Raw genomic sequence first — 12,822 nt, 5'->3', positions numbered from 1 at the left:
TAGCACTGAAATAAACACTCTTGAATCACAAAACAATCTGGAGTCAGTCTGTGCTTTCACAAATGTGTATTTGCAATAACTATGGAATATAGCAATGTCAATTGTATTGTCAACATACTGATGTAACACAGCTCTAGTCCATGAGGTAATATAGCAGAGGTCACACAGTGGGACCCACATCTGTGAAATGGAAAGGCAAAGTGACAAGTCAGGGTCCATACAGTGGGTGAAAGTGACAGACTTATGCTAGCTCAAACAGTAGTATGAGATGTGTGAGGCAGTGACATCTTCTTACCTGTGTCTCACTGGAAATATTGCTGGATAACGTTGAATCTGTTGTCGATATCCTCTTCTTCTGCCTCCTCTTCTTCACTGTCCACAGGCTCCACAGCTGACACAAGACCTAATTCTTGACTATCCTCCTGCAGAAAAGGCACCTGTCGTCGCAAAGCCAGGTTGTGCAGCATACAGCAGGCCACGATGATCTGGCACACCTTCTTTGGTGAGTAGTAGAGAGAACCACCTGTCATATGGAGGCACCGGAACCTGGCCTTCAGGAGGCTGAAGGTCCTTTCGATCGCTCTCCTAGTTCGCGCATGTGCCTCATTGTAGCGTTCCTCTGCCCTTGACCTGGGATTTCTCACTGGGGTCAGTAGCCATGACAGGTTGGGGTACCCAGAGTCACCTGCAAATGTTGAGGGACAAATGTTAGACACACACTAACTCTTAGGGACAACCCCAGACCCAGACAACTATTCACAGGGTATAGGGTTGTTGGCCTCACCTATTAGCCACACACGGTGCCTCTGGAGTTGCCCCATCACATAAGGGATGCTGCTATTCCTCAGAATGTAAGCGTCATGCACTGAGCCAGGAAACTTGGCATTCACATGGGAGATGTACTGGTCGGTCAAACACACCATCTGCACATTCACAGAATGGTAGCTCTTCAGGTTTCTGTACACCTGTTCACTCCTGCGGGGGTACCAAGGCCACATGTGTCCCATCAATGGCACCTATGATGTTGGGGATATGTCCCAGGGCATAGAAGTCACCTTTCAGGTGGAGGCAAATCCTCCACCTGAGGGAACACAATGTAGCTGCTCATGTGTTTCAGCAGGGCAGACAACACTCTGGACAACACGTTTGAGAACATAGGCTGGGACATCCCTGATGCAATGGCCACTGTAGTTTGAAAAGACCCACTTGCCAGGAAATGGAGTACTGACAGGACCTGCACTAGAGGGGGGATCCCTGTGGGATGGCAGATTGTTGACATCAGGTCTGGCTCCAACTGGGCACACAGTTCATGGATTGTTCCACAATGAAGTCTGTAGGTGACTATTACGTGTCTCTCTTCCATTGTCGACAGGTCCACCAGCGGTCTGTACACTGGAGGATGCCGCCATCTCATCACCAGCCCCAGCGGACGTGCCCTATGGACGAGAATAGCGAGCAGAGAGTCAGCCAACACTGAGGTATTATAAAAAGTCATTAGCACACATTTGTCAATCTGCAATGTGCCTGTTACTGTGTGTATGCAAGGCCCAGATAGGTGTGACGCAGTTATTATTAATGCCATGTGGCCCCCTGAAATGGCGGCTGCCTGACCTGTAAGGTGGAACAAGGGGATATGAGGTAACTGCGCTGGCGTTCTACACCGTGGCGATAGGCGGTCGAAGACCACTGCGCAATCCTGCATTGGTTAACATTGGACCCTATGGGTCTGAGGAGCTAATGACGATGTACGCCGCCGGTGATGGTACGCACCGCCGTGGATGTGACCGCCATTTTCTGTCTGTTCACTCACTTGATACCTGACCTTTGACAGGAGAGGACATGCACTGCAAGTGCTGCTGTGACCTCAGTCTGGAAGCGACGATGGCACATGTGTCTGGGGAAAGGGCCCCTGCCTCTTAGGGGATGGGGTCCTTCCCCAGTACACGCTACTCCACGGTCCTCCAGACAAACAGGTGAGTACACTGTGAGCATGCTGCATGGCCAATACCTGTTTGGAGTGATGTGTATGGAGGATACATGGGGGGGCTGAGCCCTGCATGAGCGGATGGTAGGTGTATGTGCGTCAGGGCAAGGGTGGGAACGTGGGCCAATGACTGTGATGTCCGGATGGTTAAAGTTTTTCCTTTTCCCCTGTACTATTCCTCTAGGTCAGCGCCCACCAGAAGAAGGATATTTGGCGTGCCATCGCCAAGGATGTCCGGACCCTGGGGGTCCGCCACAGACGGAGCACCCACTGCCGGAAAAGATAGGAGGACATTCGCGGCTGGAGCAAGAAGACAGCGGAGGCCCAGCTGGGGATGGCTTCCCAATGTGGGAGGGGAGCCCGTCGCACCATGACCCCCCTGATGTTCCGGATCCTGGTGGGGGCGTATCCAGAGTTGGATGGGCGCTTGAGGGCATCACAGCAGCCACAAGGGGGTGAGAACCGTCACATCCATCTGACTCTGCGCGCATTACGAGGTGTCTGGGTGGGGGAGGTGGGCAGTGGGTTACCCTAGGCCAGGGTGAGCTTTGTAGGCAAGGACCCTTTGTGAGGCAGGCTATGTGGCACCCCAACGCCACCAATGGTAAGAGCCATCTACACCTAGTCAGGCTCCTGTGACTTCCATGTGTGCAGCAATCGGGCATAGGCCTTGTACCCCATGGGCATGTGATTAATCTAGGAACTATAAGTGCATGGCGTAGTGCATAGGGCTGCTGTGTCTGTAGTGTTCGCCAACGGTAGTGGTATTGCATGCACTGAACATGTCTTTTTCTGTCCCCACCCCCTTTTTGTGGCCTCCCTGTTCTTGTGTGCAACAGCATCATCAGGAGCAGGAGGGAGCTGCATCCCACTTGGCCCTGGAGGGCAAGACAACGGAGTCTGAAGCCACCAGTGGGACGGAGGGCGAGGGGAGCTCCAAGGAAGGGACAGGAGGTGACAGCAGCGACAGCGACTCCTCCTCTGATGGGAGCTCCCTTGCGGTGGCGGGTCCCTCTGTGCCCCCTGCATCAACAGGTACAGCCGCCATCCCCCCTACCAGCACCGCCCTCTCAGCAGCCCCTCAGTGTGTGTCCTGTGGCCGCTCACCCAGGAGGGTAGGCATCTCCTTCACCCCAGGCACCTCAGGCCCTGCCGCCCCAGTCAGCCGTGCTGCCCTCATTGAGGAGGCTATTGACCTCCTGAGATCCCTCACTGTTGGGCAGTCTACCATTGTGAATGCCATCCAGGGTGTCGAGAGGCATTTGCAACAAACAAATGCATACCTGGAGGGCATTCATTCTGGCCAGGCAGCCCAACAGAGAGCATTTCAGGCTCTGGCCTCAGCACTGATGGCAGCCATTGTCCCTGTGTCAAGCCTCCCCCTCCAACTTCTTCCACCCAAATCCAATCCCCTGTACCTCAGCCTATCTCAAGCACACCATCTGACCAGCATGCACACACCTCAACACACAAGGGTGGCTCTGGCAAACATAAGCACCACACATCCCACAGGCACTCACACAAGCATCATACCCATGCACACATACCAACATCCACTGCCTCCACTGTGTCCCCCTCCTCCACGTCGTCCTCCTCCCTCCCTGTCTCATCTCCACTCACACCTGCATGCACTACATCTTCAGCCACTACCTCCAGCACCCCATCACCACACACTGCTCACGTGCACTCACCACCCCCACTACCATTCACACATCCCCTGTGTCCTCTACGAGTGTGTTTGTGAGCCCTCCTACCAAAGTACACAAACGCAGGCACACACCCACCCAACAGCCATCCACCTCACAACAGCCTCCAGCCCATGCACCTTCACCCAAATTCAGCAAACGTACACCTACTACAACCACTACCTCTTCCTCCACTCCCAAACCCACTCCATCTACCCGTCCCAGTGTGTCTAAAAAACTTTTCCTGGCTAATATTGACCTCTTCCCTACACCCCCCACCCCCTGTCCGTCCCCTAGGGCCAGGCTTTCCAGGTCCCAAACCGGCATCTCAGCCACCACATCACCGGGCACAGTGGTGCCAGCAACTGCGGGCTATTGGAGTGCGGCAAGCATCAGGGCTGCCAGTGTGCCAAGGAGCGAGGGCAAGGACATTCCACCACCTTCTAAAGTAAAAAAGTTGCCCACATCCCGGAGGGAGAAGCCAAAAACACCTGCCACCAAGGGCTCAGGGAAAACGAAAGGGGATAGTGGCAAGACAGCTGCGCCACCATCCAAGGTGGGGAAGGGCCAGAAAATAAAGGGCAGGTCAGGAGAGGGCATGGTGGCACCGACAATGGGACCAGTGTCACACCTTCTGTCCACGTCGACGCCAACCTGTACGGCAGAGAAGACCGCCACATGCACCGCCACCAGCACCGCTGTCATTGAGCCCGCCACCAGCACCGCAGTCACTGAGCCCGCCACCAGCACCACAGTCACTGAGCCCGCCACCAGCACAGCCGCTAGAGAGCCCGCCACCAGCACCGATGCCACAGAGCCCACCGCCAGCACCACTGCCACAGAGTCCAATGCCAGCACCAATGCCACAGAGCCCACCGCAAGCACCGCTGCCACAGAGACCACCGCAAGTACCGCCAGCAGCCCTGCGACCTCCTGAGCCAGTGGCACCAGCGCAGACATGGCTGCCATCCCCAGTGGTCAGTCGTCTGAGCTTGGTGGTCAGTTCCAGGAGCCTGGGCAGCTTCCATGATGCACCACCTTCAGTGGAGAAAGGCATCCACTACCTCAGTCCTTGGCAGGATGAAGCACTCTGGGCACAAAGCCCCCTTCAGAACCAGTGGAGTATCACATCCACAACCTCAGTCCTTGGCAGGATGAAGCACTCTGGGCACAATGCCCCCTCAGGACCCAGTGGAGAAAGGCATCCACTACCTCAGTCCCTGTCAGGATGAAGCACTCTGGGCACAAAGCCCCCTCCAGAACCAGTGGAGTATCACATCCACTACCTCAGTACTTGGCAGGATGAAGCACTCGGGGCACAATGCCCCCTCCAGAACCAGTGGAGAAAGGCATCCACCTGAGAGACTGTGGCTTTGCACTCCCCAGGATGCAACAGTGGGCAAACCACCCACTGGAGAGACTTGAGAGACTGTGGATTTGCACTCCCCAAGATAATGCAGTGGGCAACCCACCCACTGGAGAGACTTGAGAGACTGTGGCTTTGCACTCCCCAGGATACAGCAGGTGGCATGGAGCCCCCTCGTGGAGCAGTGGCGTTGTGCACTCATCCGGCTGAGGTGCCCCCTTTCCCTTCCCCCTGAGGTGCCTGTTTCATTTTGATCTGATGCCCCTGCAGTGTTCTCTCCGTTTGAAGTCTGGTATCTAGTGTGCGCCTCGCCCATGCATTTTCGGCCCAGTGGTCCATGGACAATAATTGGTGCACTATCCGGACTCGTGTAGTTGGTGTACATATTTGTATATACTGTATTTAGAGTTTTGACTATTGTTTTTTTCATGATTACAATTGTTCAACTCATTTCCTTTTGTCCTTGCGTTCTTCCAGGGAGGGGTGGGGGATGTAAATGTAATGTTGCAGCGTGTATTTGTGTGTATGTTGTTGTGAGTGAGGGAGGGGGTTGGGGTTTTGCGTGTTGCGTGTGTGTGTCACTCTCTTTTCCATCCCCCTCCCCTGTGTTGTAGGTGCAGTACTCACTGTGGTCGTTGCCGCCGTCTTTGGTGCTCCTGATAGAGGAGCAGGAATACCATTGCAGGGAGTATCTGAAGTTCTGGCACCAAGGCGTCCTGGCTCATCGTGGGGTGTGGAGAGGTGAATGTTTTCCCTTCCAAGTCCTGTTTCTGCCGTGTTTTTGTTCATGTTGGTTCCGCCCCAGAAAAGGTCTCTCATAATAGTGTGGGCGGTACATTGTCTTCCGCCTGTCTGTTGGCGGTGACCGCTGCGCTGTTTGTTTGTACCGCCGTGGCGGTCAGAGTGTTAAAGTGGCTGTCTATGTTGCCGGTTTCCGCCATGGTCGTAATTCCATTTTTTTTTTCCGCCGGCCTGTTGGCGGTATTGCCGCCGCTTTTACACTGACCGCCAGGGTTGTAATGAGGGCCCAAGTATAAAAAAGTGGTCAAAAAGAATGCTGAACCGGTGGTTCACAAAGTGATAAGGGTTCATAACTAGATGGTTGCACCAAGCATTGAAGTGTTGGATAGGTTGCTGGACACTGGAGTAACCTAGGAAATTCAAGTCTTGTAGTATTCATTAGTCAATAATTCTGGCATCCAATCATAGGGACAAGAGGATTTCCATGTATCCGCAATTTAAATATTGAATCAACAGACAGCTTTTGCCCAATATTGTGGCAACCTTGGTAATGTTGGGTTAAGCCAAACTGCTTAGTCTGATGGCTCTGTTTGCAGCTTAGCATCAAGTGATGTTGTATGAGGAGTCTAGGTGACAAGTGGCTTCTGAGTGTGAGTTAGCATTCTGCAAGGTGAAAGGAGCGGTATGTAAGATGCTGATTGCAGGGCATTTTGATGTCAACCTGTAAACAGTTATATTGATGGATTCCAGTCTCTACAGGTTTTGGAGATGTACTTTCCCACATGATGGGGTAGAAGGCGGTGGCTTTTGCCTCTTATGCCCTTAAGGGAGAAAATATTTTTATTCAGCAGTAGAGAGGGAGTTGCTGGCTTATGCAGGGGCTTTAAGTCATTTCATTTTTTGTGTGATCTTCCTTTTTTTGGTCACGACTGACAATTGACCCTAACTTAACATCTTGGAGAGAATCTGAGAGGGTCACTCTGTGTATCAATCAGCAGATGGAAAGGTTGCAAGAATTTAATTTCACGATGAAGTACTTGCTTGGATTAAAGAACAGTGCTGCAGACTGACTATCTATGTTACCAGTGGAGGAGATGTAGAATAGTAAGGGAACAACCATCTGTTTTGTGGGTGAAGGAGAAATCCTTACGTACTGAAAAATGGGCCCGAAGTAAAGGGTGGTGACGAACTGTGAATAAGATTTGCATAAATGCATTAGGAAGTTGGCCAAGTATTTGTAAATTGTCATAAACAAAACAGAAGTCTTGGAATGTGAGGCATGAGTGGCATATAACCTATGGCAAGTTGAGAAGATGTGAAAGATGGATTCACCACAGGGACAGTAGTAGAAGATTGTAAATCTTGTTTATGAGGGCCAAGTGGGAAGGAATTGGGCGTAGGTTAGGGTCAATGAGCACATTTGATGGCATAGGGTAGATAGCTGTGTTGAAAGAATATTTAAGAACTACATACAATGTGAAGGTAGTGGCAAGGGTGGTCAGGGCTGCTACACTGACACTGGTGGATATTCCTGAAGATCCCTGGAGTGAGGTGGGTTTAGATATCATGGGGCCTTTAGATTTGCTCCTAAGCCCAGAAAGATATTTGATTTTATTGGTTCATTACTTTCCCAAATAGGTTGTGGTGCACTCCATAAGCACTAGGGCGGTCCTCAATTTACAATGTACTGTTTCCTTATAAGGAACCAAGAGTTCCGGCTGGCTCTGTCCATTGCACTCCACAAGACTGCTCTTTGAGCCCCACAGATCAATAGGTTGGCTTACCATATTAACGGAATTAATTAAACCTGTGTGCAGACAGGGCAGTTGACTTGAGACTTCCCCTTAAGGAATATACCATCTGGGCCCATCACAATAGTCCTCACACTGTTACACAGCACTCTTTGAGGCACGTAGGATGTATTCCATAAAGTTGAAACTTAGTCCGTGTCCGTGTCCAATAAGGAGACCAAGGGTTGTGGTCTGTCTTTTATTTCCTATTGCGCTTGTGTGTCTTTGTCTTCAAAAGGTCAATATGTCATTAGAAAAGTATATACTCGAACCGCGAGCCCATTTTCGTGGAAGACGGGATTGCCTGAATATTGGTGGTATCGGATATTTTGCGAGTTGCATGTACTGTAGTGCTTTTGTCAACTTTACGAAACAATTTCACATATCCTTGTGATTATAAGGGATCTTTTTCTGAAAGGGGGGATTGGTTATCAGCAGCTGCTTAATTAGATGTGATTTGTTTTACCACTGTGGCCTCAACTGGTATATCCGTCTGTTTGAAAATCGTAAATCTCTTTTTGTTTGCTGTCATCTGAGTGCTCGAAAGTGAAGCTAGAAATGTAGTATTTTTCTCTTGTGTCTGCTAATTCGCACAGCCTCTCTGTGTTTTCATGAAAGTTTGATATGCCACCTGGTTTACTTTTTTAATCTGGCCACTCGGCTCCAGCTCAGATTCTTCCAGTGATGAAAAGGAGCTTTCCACTCTATGAACTAAAAGAGTAAATATTACACTATGAGGCACGTTAGACAGAGTGGATCTTCCGTTGTAACCATTAGTGGTTTCCTGAGCAGTTTATCATACAGTACCATCTACTGCTCCCAAGCTAACGACTCCTGGCATATTCTAAATTGACATCTATAGAATCAAGGATCTTTAACCCCAGACTTAATTCAAGGGCCTTTTGTTTGCAGAAGTAATTCTATGATTATGGGGTTCTAGTGTGAATCCAGCGATTAGAGAACCTCTACTGTGCAATTATAAAAATGATACAACAGTTGCGTTATTAGAGAACTCTAGATTTCTGTGCTAACTCATGCTTTTATCTCTTGCACCAGTGAGGCAAGCAAGTCTGGTGATGACATGAATGTGCCTAAAAGAGAGGAAAAAACACAGTCCATTTTTTTCTTTTTAATGAAAGGTTGACTAATATTTAGAACTTCTGCCCGTTCGATCCTCTAATAAGGCATGGTGACCAAATGTTGCGTCAGTTGCCACAATGAGTAGTGTTTGTAAAAGGTCAACATAAACTTCAACTTTTTCTGACTGCAAAGGCAGTTCCTTTGCATTACATTTAGCAGTAGAAGTACAGAAGACTTAAAGGAATTTGTGTTTTGCATAATATTGTTCACTGTTTCTATGGCAGGGTGTATTGAACTCATAATTGAACCTTGATTAACTGAGGGCTCCCAGGATGGAGGAGCTGAAGTTCCTATTTCAGGATCCTCCTCATTTTAAATATCTCCCAGCAAAGGTATACTATAACTATAGTTAATAACTGAAACATGACATTCGGAATCCTAGGCAATAAAATAATAGAATTTAAAACAACATCTCTTTTATCTCTTCTATCTCAGCTTATCAGCTGGCTGCCTTGGGCAGTTACACGAGAGAGCTGTTGTTTTTTTCTATAATACAAGTGGATTAGTTTCTTATTAGGGAATTTATTTTCACAAGCATTTCCTAAGTGGATCTCTTAACATGAGATTTTTTCTGGGTGAGGTAAACCCCCAGTTTTGAATTGAAGGTGTAGAAGCTACTGAAAGCTCGAGCCAGGCCTGAGCTTGATGCCTAGCTCTGGCTCAGCTCAAGGTCTGTTTGAAATCTGGAGCCGAAAACGAGCCAAGCTTGCAAGGAAGGCCCGTGACTCAGTGACTACACATACTGACCATGTAATATGGGGAACCGGGTATGAATCCAGGCCTTGGTTTGAAGTAGATCCTATTTAGTTTTAATGGGAATCAGGAGTTTAGTTTAGCCTTCTGGCTTGCAGGCCTGTGTCCTTGACACCTGGTGACTTTTAATCTACTTATCCTGCTCTGTCTTAGGCCATTTATTTTATCATTTCTTTTAAGATGGCTGCCTTTGTTTAGAGTTAGAGCAATGTTTCGATTAGCGTTATCAGTGCCACTATGTGAAGGCATCACTATTAGTGTCAAAAGTAAGTGATGTACGAAGGTATTCACATCATGTCCCTTTCGCACTTACATGTGAAAAGAACATAATGTACTTTTGGTGGGAATTTTTTATATCATTTCCGCCACAAGCCTGCCCTCTTATCTATTGCTTGGGAACATATCGGTGTCAGGGCTCCTACAAGACCGGTATAAGTACATCTCACGCAGACAAGGTTCAGAGGGATTCCTACCATATGCTATCAACACCATCTATGCTGCATGTTGCCTTGATGCAGACCTAGCCTTGGTGTCACCACAGAGTCTGATCTAGAGACCTCATTCCAAGGTATCAAGGGTTGGGGGCGCCTCTCATGGACATTGTACTGGCAAATTAGGTTTAACACACCTAGCTCTCATTAGGTTAGAGATTAGGTTTGAGGGTTTTAGGGACATTTTGCATTTCATGTTTATTGCAAGATGGTGGGGGTCTTTGTATTCATGACTCTCATCTTTACAATTCTGCTTCTTGCAATATTCATTATCCTATTCATTACAGCTCACATATTTTACAGTAGATTGCAGTATTTTAAATAAACCTATTGAAAATGTTCCTGCAGCTCCTTCATTGACTGTGTGTGACTGAGACTTATTGTTAATGTGAGAAAATTATCATTTCAGTTCCACCACGGCTCCCTTGAGACATCGAATTCTATAGTCCATGCATAAAGGCTGACATAAATCACCTTTTTTGTTTGGTTTTGGTGAGGTACTGCTTGTGAGCAGGGAGTTTTGGACCACAGTTGAAATTTGTTGTAGGATTGGCCTGGTCGTCTAGAAACAAAAGTGCTATCACCCCCTAAACCAGCAGTCTCGCCTATGAGCAAGAGCCCAACTATGACAGGTTCTACACCGTGTAAATCCAGAAAGTATCCAGTAAATCTCTCTGTTTCATAAATAAAATATGCAAAGTCGTCTATGTAGCGAAGTATTTGCAATTCTGTGGGAAAGGTTTGCAGTATGTGATACTACTAAAAGGTTTGCACTGTGTGATACTACTAAAAATAAAATAGGAAGTCTACATGCCAACACACATGCTAAGCTACACTCCCACAAATGACGGATAAAACTTCAGCCATTGATGTCAGGAATAGATACTTATCTAATGACTGAATTGTCCAGCATGAAATTGGGACATCTGGGATCAGTTTTCCTTGGTTGACCAAATTGTGTGATCCCAGGTAAATACTGTCTCACTGAGCATCCTTTTTAGTTCAAATATCAGAGCACCTTCAAAACCTTGTGTTTAGAATGCACGTTGTAGAAAAGCATCTCGTGTTTGAAAATAATAAACTATAAATGATTTTAAAAAGCGATATACTTGTTCTCTGTATGATACAAGTCTGCGCCACTGGTACTTAACCTGTGCTCTGGGGACCCCTGAGTGTCTGTAAATACTTTTCAGGGGATGTGTGTCTCCCTAGAAAAATAAATATTAACAACTTTAAAACAAGTATGTAAATAAAGGAACAAAATGTGAAACCTTGACAGGTTCTGTAACTGAAGAAATTTGAAATTTGAGGCTAAATAATAGGTTTGTGTGTTCAGAGTGGCTTGGGGGAGCAGTCAGAACAAGTGCATCAAACAGTATTTAAATTGGACTAATTTTGGACTCTGTTGAATTTATAAATGGTCCAACCTTCCACTAAAAGTGAAATTTTAATTTATTGAATTTGTTTGTGAATTAAATAAAATATTTGAACATTTGTGTGTTACTCTGATGAATACTTGTTCTGTATTATCGTATATTGTTTTGCAGTTCAGATTATCGAAAATGCTTAGGTCAGAGTCCCTGACTTCCAGTAATGACTCAGTGGGGCTCCTTAAATTCCAGTAATGATTGAATTGGGGTCTGCAGATTCTAGTAATGATTATGTAGGAGTCCACAGAAGTCAAAAGGTTAAGAACCACTGGTCTAGGCCACATATGGAGTACACGTGACAAAATACTTGCCCTTTAGATTACTCATTTTTCATCACAGCAGGGGCAGTGATGAAAGCTGATGTATTCAGGTGAAACGTTTTAGTTTGGTAGATAAATATGCTTTTTTAAACATTTTATAGACACCTTTCCATATTCTAACTTGATGTTTGTAGCATGGTTTAAATGCCAAATATTTTCAGGGCTCGGATTCTGAATAGGCACTTAGGGCCAGATGTAGCAAGCCGTTTGCATGTCGCAAACTGCGAAAAATGCAGTTTGCGCCATGCAAACGGCCTCCCGCGATGCTCAGTCACAAATTGCGAGTCGGTACCGACTCGCAATTTGGGAATGCGACTTGCAAATAGGAAGGGGTGTTCCCTTCCTATTTGCGACTCGCATCGCAATTCAGAATTGCTTTGTGCCCGCGAATGCGGTCGCAAAGCAACTCGCAGTTACCACCAGTGTCACACTGGTGGTAACTCATTCGCAAAAGGGAAGGGGTCCCTATGGGACCCCTTCTCCTTTGTGAATGTCAACAAAAATATTTTTTCAGAGCAGGCAGTGATCCTATGGACCACGGCCTACTAGGAAAAAAACGAAACCAAATGGTATCGGTATTTTTTTCATTTTACAACTCGTTTTCCTTTAAGGAAAACGGGCTGCAAAAAGAAAAAAAAAATGATTTATTTAAAAAGCAGTCACAGACATGGAGGTCTGCTGACTTCAGGGACTTGCTATGGGGTCGCAAAATACGACCCACCTCATGAATATTGATGAGGTGGGTCTTTGCGACCCCATAGCGAGTCGCAGAAGGTGTCTGAGACACCATTCTGCATATGCTTTTGCGAGTCTGAAATTGCGAGTCGCACTGACTCGCAATTTCAGACTCGCAAAAGCATATCTTGCTACATCTGGCCCTTAGATCCTAAGCCGGACCTTGGATCAGCTCTGCCTGGTAATCGGTTCGCTCGATCATCTCTAGTTTGACTTCTAGTGCTCATTTTATAGGTCACCCATGTTGGACCTGGTCCTTTTTGCAGGGTCAACCCCAAAATGTTTTCCCTTTTCATGCTACTTTTTCTCACCTGTTTTTGTTGGCTTTAGGACTTTGGGCACTTTGCCACTGCTTACCAGTGCTAAAATGAATATGCTCTCTGTCTA

Source organism: Pleurodeles waltl, chromosome 2_2 (assembly GCF_031143425.1).
Source record: "Pleurodeles waltl isolate 20211129_DDA chromosome 2_2, aPleWal1.hap1.20221129, whole genome shotgun sequence".
NCBI classification, from domain to species: domain Eukaryota; kingdom Metazoa; phylum Chordata; class Amphibia; order Caudata; family Salamandridae; genus Pleurodeles; species Pleurodeles waltl.
The sequence above is the reverse complement of the archived record's forward strand: the minus strand, read 5'-3'. Positions refer to the sequence as shown.